At 40.2% G+C, this 19,214-nt stretch overlaps 1 pseudogene; it reads left to right on the top strand.

The window, feature by feature from the left end:
- Window positions 1-14,878: 14,878 nt before the first annotated feature.
- Window positions 14,879-16,824, top strand: LOC126603217 (uncharacterized; annotated as a pseudogene).
- The last annotated feature ends 2,390 nt before the right edge of the window (window positions 16,825-19,214 follow it).

Consider the following 19,214-nt stretch of genomic DNA (forward strand, 5'->3'; position numbering starts at 1 on the left):
TCGAGAGCAATGCCAGGTAAGTAATCAGGCAAGAGGTTCCAGGCAGTCAGTTCCTGACTGGAAGCTTGATTCCAAATGCTGACTGATTACTCTCTTTCTTCTTGTCTTACAGGTAAGAACAAGGGCAAAGGAAAAGACAGGGAAAAAACATGATATGGGATACTCTTGCTTTTGACCCTGATGATATGAGATACTCTTACTCTGGTGTGGCTGGTTTGCATAGGTATTATTGGGGATGAAGAAAGCTGAGTATTTTGAGAGGCTTTGTTGGGAGTGCCCTCTCAGATATGAGGAAGGGTTGAGCATTTTTACATCTGTCTGTCCGTGGAGGATGAAGGTCAACATATATAGGAGTCTCCCTAACAACAAATAGTAATGCTATTCCTTTACCCTTCTTGGTCGTAGCAATGTAGTGGGAGCTGTAAACTTCATGTGTTTTAACTTTGTCATAACACTTTGAAAAAGTGGTATGTGGTATCTAGAAAGCTGATGTTGCGTGTGAAGATTGCAGACAAGCTTTATCCAAGGAAATCTAGCTCTTGAAGTTCGGAGAGCGATGCCTCTTTGGTTTTCGAACAAGCAATCTTGTCGGGGATCTGGCTCTTGAGATTCGGAGAGCGGTGCCTCTTCGATTTTTGAGAAAGCAATCCTGTTGGGAGTCTGGCTCTTGAGATTTGAAGAGCGGTGCCTCTTCGATTTTTGAGAAAGTAATCCTGTTGGGAGTTTGGCTCTTGAGATTCAGAGGGCGGTGCCTCTTCGATTTTTGAGCAAGTAACAATGCTATTCCTTTAGCCTTCTTGGTCATAGCAATGTAGTGGGAGCTGCAAGTTTCACATGTTTTAACTTTGTCAGAGTGCTTTGAAAAAATGGTCTGTGGTATCTGGAAAGCTGATGTTGCGTGTGAAGATTGCAGACAAGCTTTATCCAAGGAAATCTGGCTCTCGAAGTTCGGAGAGTGGTGCCTCTTCGGTTTTAGAACAAGCAATCCTGTCGGGGATCTAGCTCTCGAGATTCGGAGAACAGTGCCTCTTCGATTTTTGAGAAAGCAATCCTGTTAGGAGTCTGACTCTTGAGATTCGGAGAGCGGTGCCTCTTTGATTTTTGAGAAAGTAATCCTGTTGAGAGTCTGGCTCTCGAGATTCGGAGAGTGGTTCCTCTTCGATTTTTGAGCAAGCAATCTTGTTGGGAGTGTTTTCTCGAATGTGAGTAAAGGTTGGGCACTTTTGCCAGTTTACCTTGCCACGGAGCACGAAGGTTGACACACATTGGGACTTTCTAGTTATCAAGCAGTGGTGCTGTTCCTTTACCCTTGTGGGTAACAGTAGGGTAGCTGGACTTTCAAAATTTATGTGTCTAAACTTTGTCAGAGATCTTGGGCAAAGTTATCTGTGGTACCCGATGAGTTGATGTTGCGTGCGGAAAATGGTGCCTCTTCGAAATCCGGAGAGTGGTGCCTTTTCGGAATCCGGAGAGTGGTGCCTCTTCGATTTTTGAACCAACGACCCTGTTGCCCATTCTTTTATAAGGGCACCAATTGTCTACAAGGAGTTCATTAAAAGAGTTATTGCTTGTAGGGATTTTCCCCTTACTTCAGAGATTTATTGCACCTCATTCTCCTTCATCATTTCTGAGAATGTTTGGCCCATCCGACTGTCATTTTGACTTGAACTTTGGTGAAGAGGTAGCCATGCCTTCTCAAGACAACATATGGCGCCCATCCTTCTTATCCCCTACTGGTCATCTTACCGTTGGGGACTATGTGATGAAGAATGATATGATCGCTGCGGTGGTGGCCAGGAACCTTCTCACTCCCAAAGATAATAGACTACTTTCCAAACGGTCTGATGAGTTGGTTGTTAAGGATTCTTTGGCTCTTAGTGTTCAGTGTGCAGGTTCTGTGTCTAATATGGCCCAACGCCTATTTGCTCGAACCCGCCAAGTTGAATCATTGGCGGCTGAAGTGATAAGTCTTAAACAGGAGATCAAAGGGCTCAAGTATGAGAATAAATAGTTGCACGGGCTCGCACATGACTATGCTACAAACATGAAGAGGAAGCTCGACCAGCTGCAGGAATCTGATGGTCAGATTTTACTTGATCATCAGAGGTTTGTGGGTTTGTTCCAAAGGCATTTATTGCCTTCGTCTTCTAAGGCTGTACCGCGTAATGAAGCTCCAAATGATCGACCTTTGGTGCCTCATCCTTTTGGGGTTCTGCCTAGTACTGAGGCTCCGAATAATCACCTTCTGGTGCCTCATTTTTCTAGGGCTCTGCCGACTGCTGTGACTTCTCCTGAGCAACCTTTGTGAAGGCTCCCTCTTTTTTGTTTATTTTGATTCATGTATATGTACATATTTGTAACTTATCGGAGATATCAATAAACAAGCTTTGCTTCATTTCAACGTATTGTGTTAAATACACCAAGGCCTTCTTCACTAAGTTCTTTGAATTTTTCCTTTTGTTGAAGCTTGTATGTCGAAGCTTTGTGAGTAAAGCATGTAGGTTGAGGTAGTGCTCCCTTAATTTCTCGAGTGAGGAAAACTTCTCGTTTGGAGACTTGAAAAATCCAAGTCACTGAGTGGTCGTGAGACTTCCGAGTATCAAGGCGCAGTAGCATATGGTAGGAGTCCCCCAAGTCTCCGGTCGAGGGAGTTGACGAATGAAGCATTTCCTTTCTAAGTGGTAGCCAAAAACTCCTTCTTCATATATATTTGTTATGAAAGTTGTTAGGCCCAAAGAAGAGGAGGCCTAGGCAAATTTTTTTTTCGATTTTTTTTTTGAATTTTCAAAATTTTGAATTTCAGAATTTTCGAATTTTTGATTTTTAGAATTTTTGAATTTTCGAATTTCCGAAATATATATATATATATGTATTTTTTTTTTTTAAAGTTTTGTAGGTGAAGCTTTGAGGTTGAAGCTTTGTTGGGCACCATGAATTGATTTTGCTTCACACTATCTTGATCAAGATAGTGTGAAGCTTTTGTAGGTGAAGCTTTTGTGTTGAAGCTTTATAGGTGAAGCTTTTGTGGGTGAAACTTTTGTGGGTGAAGCTTTTGTGGGTGAAGCTTTTGTAGGTCAAGCTTTTGTGGGTGAAGCTTTTGTGGGTGAAGCTTTTGTAGGTCAAGCTTTTGTGGGTTAAGCTTTTGTGGGTCAAGCTTTTGTGTGTGAAGTTTTTGTAGGTCAAGCTTTTGTGGGTCAAGCTTTTGTAAGTGAAGCTTTTGTGGGTGAAGCTTTTGTGTTGAAGCTTTTGTGGGTGAAGCTTTTGTGTTCAAGCTTTTGTAGGTGAAGCTTTGAAGTTTAAGCTTGCTAATAACCTCTAAACTGACTCAAAAACATAAAACTAAACTTAAAAAATACTTAACATGACTTACAAGACTCAAAGCAAACTTAAAATACTCAAAACAGCTTAAAACAACTAAATAAACTTAAACTAGACACTAGGAATGACTTTGGACGAAAATTGACTTTTACTTGAATCAAAACATTTAAAAACACAAATTAAAACAGATTCTAACTAATTAGACACACTAAAGTAAAGGGGGATTGAGTTTTGGACGAAGTTGAAACAAACAAACAAATATGAAAAACTAGACAGATTGTAAAACAAATGTGAGAAATAAGATGATGGATGGGATAGCTAGAGGCTTTTTCTCCACACATGACATGTATGCAAATAACTTGATTTCCAGTTACTACTTCATTGAATTATGAATGGCAATGCCCCAAATTAACCGTGACATCACTAGTTAACTCTCAGATTTTCCTTGTTTTATTGGATTGGATGACATCATTCGACAACCCAAAACATTCTTCAAAAGTTCCCTACATGACATCATAATAGAGATACAATCAAAGATCATTACGTTTAATGAAAACCATAAGCATTGACAAAGCACTTGCAACTATGACATCATGTCACTCATGCTAGGAATTGAACTTAACGCGATCGTTTATAAGCAACCTTCACTACATGTGAATATAAGTTTGTAAGGATTATGTGAAACTTCCTTATATTCTAGCAACGGATTTATGCATGCCAATTAAGTGTCGACCCTTAATTAACAAATACAAATAAGTTATCAATCAAATAGTTAAGCCAATTGCATTCACGATTCAAGAGTTCATAACTGGAATTTATCAAATCAAATTATACACATAATCATGGCGTTGAAATCACCCCTAACTAAGAGGGGTTTAGCCACTCATATTCACAACAAAACGAAAGGAAATGAATTTAAACATTAGAAACAAAAGAAAGAAAACACCTAAACGCTCAAACGATCCAAGTTGGACAACAAGCACGTCCAAACACTTTCCTTCCTTTCATTTGCTACGGCATAAGGTGTTGGTGAGTGTTCGAAGGTTTGTTTGTATGGAGGAATGGATGTGAAGATGAATGGATGTGTTTGGGTGAAGGTTGTTTTGAAATGGGGATGAATGATCTAACCAAGTATGAACTAAATTTATGTTACACACACTTCCTTTTATAGAGGAAGTGCATGGCAATGGAGGGGAACATGGAGTGGTGTAGCAATTGAGTACAATGATTCAATGTAATGATGCATGAAATCTGAAATGATGGAGGGAACAAGGAATGGTGTAGCAATTGAGTGTAATGATTCAATGTAATGATGCATGAAATCTGAAATGATGGAAGGAACAAGCAATTGAGTGTAATGATTCAATGTAATGATGCATGAAATCTGAAATGATGGAGGGAACAAGGAATGGTGTAGCAATTGGGTGCAATGATTCAATGTAATGATGCATGAAATCTGAAATGATGGAGGGGACAAGGGTGATTATGCATGGCATGGGTGGAAATGTGAGTAAGTGGTGAATCAATAAGTGCAAGAAGGTGAAAGGATATTGTACACATGGTAGACAAAGGAAAGGAAGTGGAATGATGCAACAAATGAGTCAATGGAGGGAACATGGATGATGATGCACGACATAGGAATCCAAAGGGAATGCAATGTGGTGCACGACAATGATGCAATGATGGAAAGGTGAATGATGGAGTAACACCCCTTTGTGGCTGAGCTCTTTGTCCTTTTTACATTAATTCTTATTTCTTTTTAACACATTCCTAGCCTCTTTAGTCTTCAATTTCGTCCATCCACCTTGCTCCATGCATGTGCTATTCATTCGAAGCCCAAAACTGCTCCAAAATGCACCAAAATGCATCTTATTGCTTTATAAGGCCTATGGACCTACAAACACACGAAAATAGCTTAAAATACATAATTAACTAAGAAATAACAACATAAATGCATGAGAACAAGCTAACTCAGTTGCATAAATATGCTCTTATCAAATTCCCCCACACTTAGCTTTTGCTAGTCCTTGAGCAAAACAAAACAAACGAAACAAACAAAACACAACCTAGATCTTCCAACATTTGCCTCAGGGATTTTTAATGAACCATGACATGTTAAAAATCATCCTTCCCACAGATTTTGGTCATCTTTACACTTGAGCACATACTTAATCACGGTCACCACTTACTAGTTCACAATTAACCAATTAAAACGATGTTTTGAATGTAGTAACATGCCTTAGAGAATTTGCTCAATTTCTTACAAGATACTCTCTATTTTCACACATTTTCTGACTACACACCCTACACTAGTATATGTGAGAAGATTAATGTAAACACGAAAGACTAGGACTCACATATGTTATAATAAAGAAAGCAATTTTCTGGAGTATTTAAGCATGTTTAGATATGATCTCATGAATGGAATGCTACTACTTAGATGCGAGAACCAGTGACACCATATGCTCATACCAATTTCGAACTCCACAAATTGAAAAACACAACACTCAAGATTGAAGTCAAGGGTTGTAACAGGGCTTGAGGGTAATGGCTAATAAAGAAATGATAGGAATAACAAACGTTCTTAAAGCGATAGCAAGTAAAGCAATGAAATAGACACTTGGAATTCACTTTTGAATGCAGAATCAACTTTTAAATACAAAGGGAAGATTCATGCAACACTTAGGGCCGAATTCAATGTTTTGGACCATTTTTTAACAAACTTTTTTCTTTTCACTTTTTTTTTTCTACCCGTGCCTTATTAAGGACTTTGGCACACATACACACACAAGAATCACTTCCCCTACACTTGCTTTTTGCAATACATTGATAAAAAAAGAGTTCATTTTAAGTCATGTTTTACTATGCTTCAAGAACAAGGGTATGGATGGTCCTAAAACTAGGCTAGGTAAGGATAGTGTGGATTAACAAAGAACATAGGCTTAACAAGGCTCAACGGGGTTAAACTTAAACACATAATGAAATAGGGGCACGGCAATTTGGCTTTGGTGGTCACTACACAACTTCATCTTGAATATGTGTTATGCAAATCAATAGCATGCTTTGAATGAAATAGGCATGAGTTCTAGCATTTGGAAGTAAATGGTGAAACGCCTTCTAAGTAGCAACCAAGCAAAGAATAATGAGATCATGCAACGACTTTAGAAAACAATGATGCACAGATTATTAACTCTCCAAATAAACGTTTAGGCTCAAGTCTCACAAAGTTGTAGCGTTCATTTGAGTTCCTTCCTTCAAGCATGTTACAAAAACTGATTTTTCCTTTATGATTGCATGTGAATTCATAAATTATGACCACAACCAAGCATACACCAGAGAGTAAATCAAATTTTCATCCATGTTTATAACTTTCTTTAACAGTCATGTAATTAAAAACCAAATCCTCATCATTGTGTTGGAAGGTACCCTAAGACACAAATAAACACACAAAAATAACTCTTTTTGGGTTATTCAAAACAATTTTTCAAATTTTTATGAGATTTTTGGATTTTTATGTCAAAACACACTAAAACACTCCACAACAGCTTAAAAATACTTACAAACAGCAAGGAATAACATTAGAAGTAATGGGTGATAAACTCCTACGAATTTTATGCAAAACAACTTGGTTACCCCCTACACTTAAATCAAACATTGTCCTCAATGTTTCAAGCATAAACTCACACAAAAACAAGCAAACAAACAAACAATGAATAAACATGACAAGTATAGCAAAGTAAAAACCAGACAAAGTAGAGTTTAAGAACGCAAATCTGGTTTTGGAGATAGATGATATTGTTGACTTTCCACAGCTTTGATCTCGAACTAGTTTGGAATTCTGAGTGAGGAATATTAGAGTTCCTTGGTTGTGCAGTCTGCATTCTTCTCTGCTTGTTTCTTCTGCACGGCAGGCAGGCACGAGGTAGAGGTGATGGTCTGTTTCTTTCTTCAATCTTTCCAAGTGCTCACCATTTACTTTCTTTCTCCTTGTCCCTAGCTGAGGATGAATTAGCACATTGTCTCCACATGCTTCGAGGTATCATTTTCACTTCCCTTATCTGTTCCCCAGGCAGATGTGGTAGACGAGAGCAAGGCTAGGTAAGCAATCAGGAAGGGGTTCCAGACAGTCGGTTCCAGATCGGAAGATTGATACCAAGTGCTGGCTGATTGCTCTCTTTCTCCTTGTCTTGCAGATGAAAACAACGACAAGGAGAAGGACAGAGAGAAAGCATGATATGAGATACTTTTGCTTTCAACCTTCATGATATGAAATACTTTTGCTTTGGATAAGTTGTTTGCAGAGGTACCCCAAGGAATAAGGAACACTGAGTCACTCGAGAGGCTTCGTTGGGAAGGCATTCTTGGAGATGAAGAAAGGTTATGTATGTCTGCCTTGCAATGGAGGGTGAAGGTTAACATTTATAGGAATTAATAACCGGTACTATTCTTTCACTTTTGTCGGCAACCGTTGGATGATTTAACAGTAAACTTCACGTGCCTTCTACTTCACAAGAAATCTTCAACAGATTACCCGTAATTTCCGCAAGGCTGAGTGTGCATGTGACAGGTGCTGACACGTCTGGAAAACCAAGTGCCTCTTTGATATTTAGAATCGACGCTTCGACAAACTGCCCGTGATTTCCGCAAAGCTGAGTGTGCATGTGACAGATGCTGACACGTTTGGAAAAGCAGATGCCTCTCCGATTTCTGAGCTTGCCTCTTCGAGTTCTGAGCTCGCCTCTTCGAGTTCTGAGCTCCATCGAGTGCAGAGGTTGCATGTGACAAGTGCGGACAAATCTGGAAAAGAAGATTGGCCTGTGGTTTCTAAGCAAGCCCAACTTTTGAGAAAGCTAGCGCCACTTCGATTTTTGAATTGGCCTCTTCGATTTCTGAGCTTGCCTCTTCGATTTCTGAGCTCGCCTCTTCGATCTCTGAAATCCCGTCGAGTGCTAATTTTTATAGAGGCGCGCAGTTCGTTTCAAAGCACACTTGAATTTTCGCTTGTAGAAACTCCCTTTATTGCACTTCTAAGATCTCGATTTGTCTGACCTCTTCTTTCTTCAACACCTTTGAAAATGTCTGGCCCCTCCGACCGTCGTTTTGACTTGACCCTTGGTGAAGAGGCATCCATGCCTTCTCCAGACAAAATATGGTGCCCATCCTTCATATCCCCTACTGGTCCTCTTACCATTAGGGATTCGGTGATGAAAAATGATATGACCGCTGCGGTGGTGGCCAGAACCTTGTCACTCCTAAAGATAACATACTACTTTCCAAACGATCTGATGAGTTTGCTGTTAAGGATTCTCTAGCTCTTAGTGTGCAGTGTGCAGGTTCTATGTCCAATATGGCCCAACGTCTATTTGCTCAAACCCGTCAAGTTGAATCATTGGCGGCTGAAGTGATGAGTCTCAAATAGGAGATTAGAGGGCTCAAGCATGAGAATAAACAATTGCACAGGCTTGCACACAACTATGCTACAAACATGAAGAGGAAGATTGACCAGATGGAGGAATCTGATGGTCAGATTTTACTTGATCATCAGAGGTTTGTGGGTTTGTTCCAACAGCATTTGCCTTCGTCTTCTGGGGTTGTACCACATAGTGAAGCTCAAAATGATCAACCTCTGATACTTCCTCATTCTGTGGCTCCGCCGACTGCTGAGGCTCCGCCGACTACTGAGACTTCTCCTAAGCAGCCTTTGTGAAGGTTATCTCTTGTATTTTTCTGCCTCCTGTTCATTTTCATGAATTTTAATGTAAAAGTACCTTGCATATCTGTCAATGTTTAAAAAATAAACCCACACCAAAAACAATTAAACAAGCAACAAATAAAAATGACAATCATGGCAAAATAAAAATGCAGAAAATGGAAGGTTTTTAGAAACGCAAAACTGATTATGGAGTGATTCAAAGATCTTTTTTTTTTAATACATGGGTTGCCTCTCAAGAAGCGCTTGCTTTAACGTCTTCTAGCAGGACGAAACTTCCATTTAAGCTTGAATAGGGCCCACGACATGGAGTGGTATGTCCTTTACGGCATGCTCCTCAAAATACTCATACATTGGCTCTATGAATGGAAGGGGATAGTAATCCTTTCCGATTGGGGCGTTGAGCATCCTTAAGTCAATGTAATCATTCCCACCAGCTTGGATTCGATTGGGGACCTGCACCATACAAGGTAACAACCTATTAGTTGAAATGGGAATCGAAATTGGAATAGGTGGTTTACCAATGTGTTGCAATGAAGTGACAACACTGTAAACAGATTTTCCAAATGTGCTTTCGGCTAGATTATGCATTTGGAGGTTAGTGGTGTGTTCTTTGTGCTCCACTCTAATTTCCTCTTCGTTGGTGGTTGGAAATTCATCCTTCTTGGTTGGTGTTGAAGGTTCTTGTCCTATGTTTTCAACTACATTAATGGCAAAACAAGAACAAACATCAGTAAGATTCACATTAGATTTAGGAATTTTAAAGTGAATCATATCACCACCAAATGCCAATGTTAACGCTCCCTTGGCCACATCAATCTTAGTTTGAGTTGTTTTCATGAAAGGTCGTCCAAGTAAGATTGATGGTGGTGGAGAGTGGGCTGCATCCTCCATGTCAAGCACATAGAAATCTGCAGGAAAAATTAAATGGTCTACCTGCACTAAAACATCCTCCAAAACTCATTTCGGGTAGGCATTAAATCGATTGGCTAGTTGAATAACAACACCATCATGTTTGAGCTCTCCTAGATTCATAGATGCATAAACAGAATATGGCATGACATTAATTGATGCACCGAGATCTAGCATAGCATGTTCAAACCTCGTATTTCCAATAACACAAGGGATAGTGAAACTACCTGGATCTTTGCATTTGGGGGGCAGCTTCCTTTGCAATATTACAGAGACATTCTCATTCACATGTACCACCTCTTTCTCCCTAATCCGGTTTCTTGTTGTGCAAAGCTTCTTTAAAAACTTAGCGTACTTCAGGATTTGTTTGATGGCATCTAAGAGTGGAATATTGACTTGTACTTTTCTGAATGTTTCAAGGATGTCTTTTTCACTTTCTTCATTCTATGTTTGCATGAATCTGCGAGGGAAAGGTGCATTTGGTGGAATAACGTTAGAATTAACCAAATTGGAACCTTTCTTACCTGTGGTGGATAGATTGGATGGATTAGGGAGTGTAGGGGTGCACGGCAAGGTTGTTTCTTTCCTTGCCGTGGGTGTGTGTTGGACATCCTCCTCTTGTTGCAGCTTCTCGTTCTCCGTTTGGGCAGATTTTGATGGTTGGGGGTCCGTTCCAACTTCCTTTTCACTTTTCAAGGTAATGGCCTTTACAGATTCAAATCCTCCCCTTGGATTCATAACGGTTGTGCTAGGTAGTTTGCCTTGCTCTTTGATTTGCCCCATGAACTCCGCCATTTGGCCCATTTGTTTCTTCAATTCATCCACCTCCTTAGCTTGATTGAGCATTGTTTTATTTTGATTTTGATGCTCCTGCACTAAAGAAGTTAGTAATTGAACAATTTGATCATTATCCATGGATGTACCTGAATTGGTTTGGATAGATTGTGGTTGAACTTGAGTGGGTACATATGGCCTTTGATATATCCAGGGGGTTGTGGCCGAAATCCTCCTTGTTGGGTAGATTGTTGTGGTTCTCTCCACTTGAAATTTGGATGATCTCTCCACCCTGGATTGTAAGTGTTGGAGTATGGGTCATTATGTTGCTGACTGTGGCCTTGAAAATCTACGGCATTGGCAGATTCCCACCCTCAATTCTCGATCAATTGAGGGCACTTATCCGTGAGATGTCATTGCATTGAGCACACGTCACAAGCAGCTACACTTTGTACCTTTGGTATTTCAACCACTTGCGAAAGAAGAGTAGTAAGATTAGCCATTTGATTTTGAAGTTCGGAAATAGCACTTACTTCATTAACATGTTGCTGCCGTGGGATGTCCCTTTGACCAACGCCTTCATATTGTTGAGCATTCAACGCACGGTTAGCAATTAAGGTCCTGGCAGCCATGGGTGTTTTGTCCACCAAAGCTCTTCCCACTGAGGCATCTAGCATCTGACGTTCTATTGGTAGAAGCCATTCGTAGAAATATTGAAGAAGAAGCTCCTCCTTCATTTGATGTTGTGTACATGAAGCAACAAGGGTTTTAAAACGTTCATAGTAAGTGGGAAATGATTCACCTTGGTTTTGCTGAATGCCACTAATCCTTTTGCATAGTAGAATGACTCGAGAAGTTGGGAAAAACTTCTCCAAAAATGCCCATTTCATAGTCTCCCATGATGTGATATTTCCGGGGGCTAGTTCATACAACCAATCTTTAGCCTTTTTCAAGAGAGAAAAGGGAAAAGCCTTCATTTTCAGAATGCTCCCATCAACATTCACATGGGTCATGCTCGAACAAACAACCTCGAACTCCTTCAAATGTTTATTAGGATCTTCCATGGACAACTGATGGAACTTAGGAATATGGTGCAATAAACTGGACTTTAATTCGAAGTCATCGGTCTTTCCTTAGGCAGCCACTGGGTATTGAATGCAAAGTGGTGCGGCATTGTCCAATCCCGAAGCAGAAAGCTCCTTGATTGTTCGATTGTCCGCTGCCATGTCTTGTACTTCTTCAAAAATCTGAGCCGGTAGAGGTGGTTGGGGTTCTTGTTGATTCCTTACTCATCTCAAAGTTCGTTCAAAATTGTCGTCAAAGTCAAGGATGTGCTTATGAACAGGTTGAGAACTTCGAGTCATAAACCACCTAAAACAAGAAAACAAGTAAAGTCATCAACAAGGAACAAAAACACATGAAAATAAACTAAAAGAAATAACAAGGGATTAGCAAAGTTGCTAATCCCCGGCAACGGCGCCAAAAACTTGATGCAAAAATTAACTTAACACACAAATTTAACCCTCTTTTGACAACTGTAGTATAAGTATAAGTAGAGATCGTTCTGGACCGGGGATTAGGAGGGCTTGCTAATAACCTCTAAACTGACTCAAAAACATAAAATTAAACTTAAAAAATACTTAACAAGACTTATAAGACTCAAAGCAAACTTAAAATACTCAAAACAGCTTAAAACAACTAAATAAACTTAAACTAGACACTAGGAATGACTTTGGACGAAAATTGACTTTACTTGAATCAAAACTTTTAAAAACAAAAATTAAAACAGATTCTAACTAATTAGACACACTAAAGTAAATGGGGATTGAGTTTTGGACGAAGTTGAAACAAACAAACAAATATGAAAAACTAGACAAATTGTAAAACAAATGTGAGAAATAAAATGATGGATGGGATAGCTAGAGACTTTTTCTCCATGTATGCAAATAACTTGATTTCCAGTTACTACTTCATTGAATTATGAATGACAATGCCCCAAATTAACCGTGACATCACTAGTTAACTCTCAGATTTTCCTTGTTTTATTGGATTGGATGACATCATTCGACAACCCAAAATATTCTTCAAAAGTTCCCTACATGACATCATAATAGAGATACAATCAAAGATCATTACGTTTAATGAAAATCATAAGCATTGACAAAGCACTTGCAACTATGACATCATGTCACTCATGCTAGGAATTGAACTTAACGCGATCGTTTATAAGTAACCTTCACTACATGTGAATATAAGTTTGTAACGATTATGTGAAACTTCCTTATATTCTAGCAACGGATTTATGCATGCCAATTAAGTGTCGACCCTTAATTAACAAATACAAATAAGTTATCAATCAAATAGTTAAGCCAATTGTATTCACGATTCAATAGTTCATAACTGGAGTTTATCAAATCATATTACACACATATCATGGCTTTGAAATCACCCCTAGCTAAGAGGGGTTTAGCCACTCATATTCACAATAAAACGAAAGGAACTGAATTTAAATATTAGAAACAAAAGAAAGAAAACACCTAAACGCTCCAACGATCCAAGTTGGACAGCAAGCATGTCCAAACACTTTCCTTCCCTTCCTTTGCTACGGCACAAGGTGTTGGTGAGTGTTTGAAGGTTTGTTTGTATGGAGGAATGGATGTGAAGATGAATGGATGTGTTTGGGTGAAGGTTGTATTGAAATGGGGATGAATGATCTAACCAAGTATGAACTAAATTTATGTTACACACACTTCCTTTTATAGAGGAAGTGCATGGCAATGGAGGGGAATATGGAGTGGTGTAGCAATTGAATGCAATGATACAATGTAATAATGCATGAAATTTGAAATGATGGAGGGAACAAAGAATGGTGTAGCAATTGAGTGCAATGATTCAATGTAATGATGCATGAAATCTGAAATGATGGAGGGAACAAGGAATGGTGTAGCAATTGAGTGTAATGATTCAATGTAATGATGCATGAAATCTGAAATGTAATGATGCATGAAATCTAAAATGATGGAGGGAACAAGGAATGGTGTAGCAATTGAGTGCAATGATTCAATGTAATGATGCATGAAATCTGAAATGATGGAGGGGACAAGGGTGATTATGCATGGCATGGGTGGAAATGTGAGTAAGTGGTGAATCAATGAGTGCAAGAAGGTGAAAGGATATTGTACACATGGTAGACAAAGGAAAGGAAGTGGAATGATGCAACAAATGAGTCAATGGAGGGAACATGGATGATGATGCACGACATAGGAATCCAAAGGGAGTGCAATGGTGGTGCACGGCAATGATGCAATGATGGAAAGGTGAATGATGGAGTGACACCCCTTTGTGGTTGAGCTCTTTGTCCTTTTTACATTAATTCTTATTTCTCTTTAACACATTCCTAGCCTCTTTAGTCTTCAATTTCGTCCATCCACCTTGATCCGTGCATGTGCTATTCATTCCAAGCCCAAAACTGCTCCAAAATGCACTAAAATGCATCTTATTGCTTTATAAGGCCTATGGACCTACAAACACACGAAAATAGCTTAAAATACATAATTAACTAAGAAATAACAACATAAATGCATGAGAACAAGCTAACTCAGTTGCATAAATATGCTCTTATCAGTAGTCTTCTCCACTAGATCACATGCTTTCATTCTTGTTGAATTGTTTGAGTGTTCATGTATTTGGTTGAGAACATAATGAACTGATTGAGCTTTTCTCCACGCTTTAGGAACTTCCTTATGTTTCGATCTTTCATGTGGTGATAGAGTTTGTTTCTATTTGTTGTAGATGTTAGAGTTTGGAAGTCCTAGTGATGGGGGCTCCCCTAACTCTAACTCTAGGTTTGAGCTTGCAATGTTATAGTCTTTAGGGCATTTGTTGGAGTCTTGTATAAAAAATTCAAGATTGGGTGATCTTTGCAATTGCCAAGCCTTAGCCAATATTGGTTCTTCCTCCTTCATGTCAGTAGGTGAGGGGGTTATTTGTGACGCCATACCCATATTTCGCTCTGAGTTCGCAGCAGACCGTTTAGTGCAAAACTTGTTAAATAGCGAAAAACAACTTAAGGCCCTATGGCAGTCATGTAGTATCTCCTATAGTGTAGGAATGCGTTTGGTGCATCATGAAAAATTGTCCTCTGAACCACCCAAGGGTCATGTTATGTTCTATACCTAGATATTATTGACTTTAGGGGTGAAGCTGCCCTTGCACCCGTGGTCGCAACGGATGTTGTCTTTCATTGGATATGCGCCTGGGCAACTCTACCCTGGTTTTTGGGATACCTTGATCGGGTTTTATATTATTTGGATGGAATGTGGGTTAGGTGAGCCTTCATTTCATCAATGGCGCTACTGCTATAAGATGCGCCCGGTGAAAGCATGCACTGGGTATGCCAAGTGTGCCTGTCGTAGTGAGAGAGAACGTATTGTCTTTGGTAAGAAAAAGGCGTACTACACTTGGAAAAACCGTTCGTGCTTTCTTTATAATGATTGGGAGTATGCTAAAGGTGTCACGCCTGAGCAACGTGTTCTTACTGACTTCCAGACTGTAGGTTGTAATGTATCCATTGTTTGCATTATTTGCTATTTGTTGTGATTTTCTCTTGCTTCTAACATTTTTTCTTCGTGCAGTGACGCGAGGGACCATCAAGCTGTCTGGACGAGAGCTAGCTAATGTAGAGAAGGTGTTGAGGGTGCCCAAAGAGGATAGACATTTGGGCAAGCTACGACCCTTATTTCGAAAGTACGGTTTCCAGCCCCTAGTGTCGGAGTGCCAGAGACGAGCAAGTAAGTTGTGTCTTTCATTTCGCCCCATCTTTCTTTTACAAAGTTGCATTCCTTACTTTGATTTTTCTTATTCAGTGGAGAAAATGGGCAAGAAAGGGGAGACTAACACCAAGAAAGGGAAAGCACCAATTTTAGTTCCCGTAGACGACATTTTATTTCACAAAGGAGCTCGTAAGCACCGGGTGAGGCCAACCCCTAAACCTAAGTCACAAAATGAGGTCCTCAAGATTGCTACCTCAAAGAAGGCTGAAATTGAGGCCATCGGGTGTGTTGCTGCCATAGTTGCAGGGGAGGAGAGACGACTGTTGACTCCTCTTCCTACCATTAATCCCATATTTCCTCCAACCATGGAGTCTACTGACCAATAAGGTGGCCCTAGCTGTAGCCTTAAAAGAAAGTACAAGGAAGAGGTTGGCAGCATTCATTGGAAGGACTTGAAGGTTGCCATGTAGCCAAGTAGTTTTAGGTATGTCAATAATTGCCTGGTAGGATGTCGATCCACTGTTGATGAGCTTGGCGAGCCGCTAGATGAGAACGAATCAGATAGTGGCTAGATGATAAGGTTATCTTCTTATGTAAGTGTTACTTTGTCATTTTTTTGCTCTCTCTCCTCTTTTTCCTGGTAATGACTATTATCTTGTCATGTAGGTCATGACCAAGTACGATGACAGATTACAAGAAATCGAGCGGTACAAGGCAAAGTTTAAAGAGAATAAGCAGTTGGTGAACGATGCCAGAAAAATGAGCAAAGCTTTGGCTAATGCCATCCACCTTAAGGATGAAAACTTTGAGAGTTTGAAGATGCGGAATGGTGAGAACGTGAGGCTCAAGAAATAATTGGAAGCGACTACGGAACAGTTGGAGACAACCATCCTTAAGGTTTCCAAGGTTAAAAGGGAGTTGGATAGTGCCTTGGTTAAGGTTTCTGGGCTGAAGAGGAGTATCCCAACTGAGAGGGATGCTGCTGTGCAGGAGTTCTTAGGTTCCCAGGCCTTTCATGATGCTTTTAGACCTCACTGCATCCGAGTGGCTAATTTTGAGAAAAGGAAATGGATGGCCGTTCTTGAGCGTTACGACAATGGCAGCATTATCAGAAAATATCATGATGAGATGGATGAGTACCGACAAAAGGGTGAAGCCTTCGTCCTCGCAGTTGATCCTACTAGTGATGATGACTCTAATAATGAGGCTAGTATCAGTGAGCAGTCTCAGGAGAGTGAGGATGGTCCTAGAGATGCTGAGGAAAGTGGTGATGGCAATGGGGTTGAAACACAGAGTGATATTGTCAGGGGTTCGGCCTCAGATGAGGATGACTCGTAGTGCCCTCTTTTTCTGCATGTACTATGGATGTACGAGTTTGTTGTTTGTGTGGCATGTGCCATATACAATGGATGTACTAGTTTGTTGTTTGTGTGGCATGTGCCATGTACTCTGGATGTACTAATTTGTTGTTTGTGTGGCATGTGCCATGTACTCTGGATGTACTAGTTTATTGTTTGTGTGGCTTGTGCCATGTACTCTGGATGTACTAGTTTGTTGTTTGTGTGGCTTGTGCCATGTACTCTGGATATATTAGTTTATTGTTTGTGTGGCATGTGCCATGTACTCTGGATGTACTAGTTTGTTGTTAATTACCAAGTATTTGCACTATCATTAATGAATGCCTGGCTATGTTTGAGCAAATCCTTTGTTTAGATATAAGCTTTAACTTCGATGTACTAGTTCTGTCAAGTACTGTTTGTTTATTTGTATAGTCTTGTTGACATATACTTAGACTTGATTTCTTGTTGGAAGCATTCATGTTGAAGCTTTAAACCCGAGTGTTTCATTGCTAGGAATGTAAGAGGATTAGGACCGAGTTGTCTAAATCACCTTTTTATTGAATTCATGCCAAATAGTCTTCGTTACATAGGATGCCGAATGACTGAAGCTTAACACTTGTACAATGTGAGTTTACTTGTAATAGTACTTTAAGTGATCAGCGTTCTATGGATGGCCAAGAGTCTTGCCATCGGAGCTTCTAAGCTTGTAGAAGCCAGGGTGACTGATGTCAACAACTTCAAACGGTCCATCCCAATTTAGACTAAGCGTTCCTTCACTCGGGACTCTATCACAGAGTAATCTTTTCTTCAATACCCTGTCCCCTACTTTGAAAGAACGAGGTTTGACCCTTGAGTCATAGTAGCTGGAGATACATTGCTTGTAGGCGACATTCCTCAAGTGAGCCTGATTTCTATGTTCCTCGACTATATTTAAATTGAGGGTAAGTTGATTGTCATTTTCGCTTTGCACGTAGTTTTGGACTCGGAACGTTGCTTGCTCAAGCTCAATTGGGATAACTGCCTCTGTACCAAAGGCAAGTGAGAATGGGGTTTCTCTTGTTGATGTCCGATACGAAGTGCGGTATAACCAAAGAACTTGAGGTACAAATTCTGGCCAACAACCTTTAGCCTTGTCCAAGCTGGTTTTCAAAGTTCGCTTGATTATTTTGTTGATGGCTTCAACTTATCCATTAGACTGAGGATGAGCTGGGGAGGCAAAACATAAGTTGATGTTGAACTTATAGCAGAACATCCTGAACTTATTGTCGTCGAACTGTCGCCCGTTGTCAGTGACTATCGCATTGGGAATGCCGAATCTGCAAAGGATGTTCTTCCATACGAAGTCTTCTATTTTTACCTTAGTAATGGTTGCCAAGGGTTTTACTTCGGCCCACTTTGTGAAGTAGTCAACTGCAATGATTACATAGCGGACTTTGCCCTTCCCTGTAGGTATTGGGCCGATCAAATCAAGTTCCCATTGGGCAAAGGGCCAAGGGCTGATCATAGGAATGAGCGACTTAGGAGGGGAGTGAGGAATAATTGCGTAGCGTTGACACTTATCACATGAGCGGGACTTTCTGATGGCATCTTGGTGGAGTGTTGGCCAGTAATATCTTTGGCGAAAAGCCTTGTGTGTTAGGGATCGAGATCCAGCATGATCTCCACAGACTCCTTCATGTATTTCCCGAAGGACAGTTTCCACCTCTGCGGGCATAAGGCATCTTAGGTATGGTAGGTTAAAACCCCGATTGTAGAGTTTGTCATTAATGATCAAGTAACAGGTAGCCTTGTATCGAATCTGCTTAGCTTGGACTTTGTCATTTGGAAGGTGCCATGAGCAAGGAATCTATAAATCGGGGTAATCCAACTATCCATCTATTGTAAGTTGCACACTTCAACAACCATGGTGCTTGGTGCTGCCAAAAATTCGACCTGAATTTTTCTACCAATCTTGTCTTTCACCGCTGAGGCGATGCGAGCCAAAGCATCTGCATGACTGTTTGCCGCTCGAGGAATTTGGGTGATCTGGTAGTGGAAGTGTTTGAGCAATGATTGTGTTTATGCCAGATATGCTGTCATTGAGCTATCCTTAACGTCAAAGTTGTTGGTGACCTAGTTAACCATCAATTGGGAGTCAATGAAGATATCAATTCGTTTAACCTCAATGTGTTTGGCCAAACCTAAGCTTGCTAGGAGGGCTTCATATTCGGCCTCATTGTTCGATGCCTTGAATTTGAAACGAAAAGCATACTCCATCGCCATTTTGTCAGGGGTCGTAAAGACTAGTCCTGCTCCACAACCCTCTTGGTTGGACGAGTCATCAACATATAGACTCCATGCTGGGGCTGTTGGTTCTATTTTCTGAGATTCCGAGGGTAATGAAACCAC

Source organism: Malus sylvestris, chromosome 2, assembly GCF_916048215.2.
Source record: "Malus sylvestris chromosome 2, drMalSylv7.2, whole genome shotgun sequence".
Taxonomy (NCBI): domain Eukaryota; kingdom Viridiplantae; phylum Streptophyta; class Magnoliopsida; order Rosales; family Rosaceae; genus Malus; species Malus sylvestris.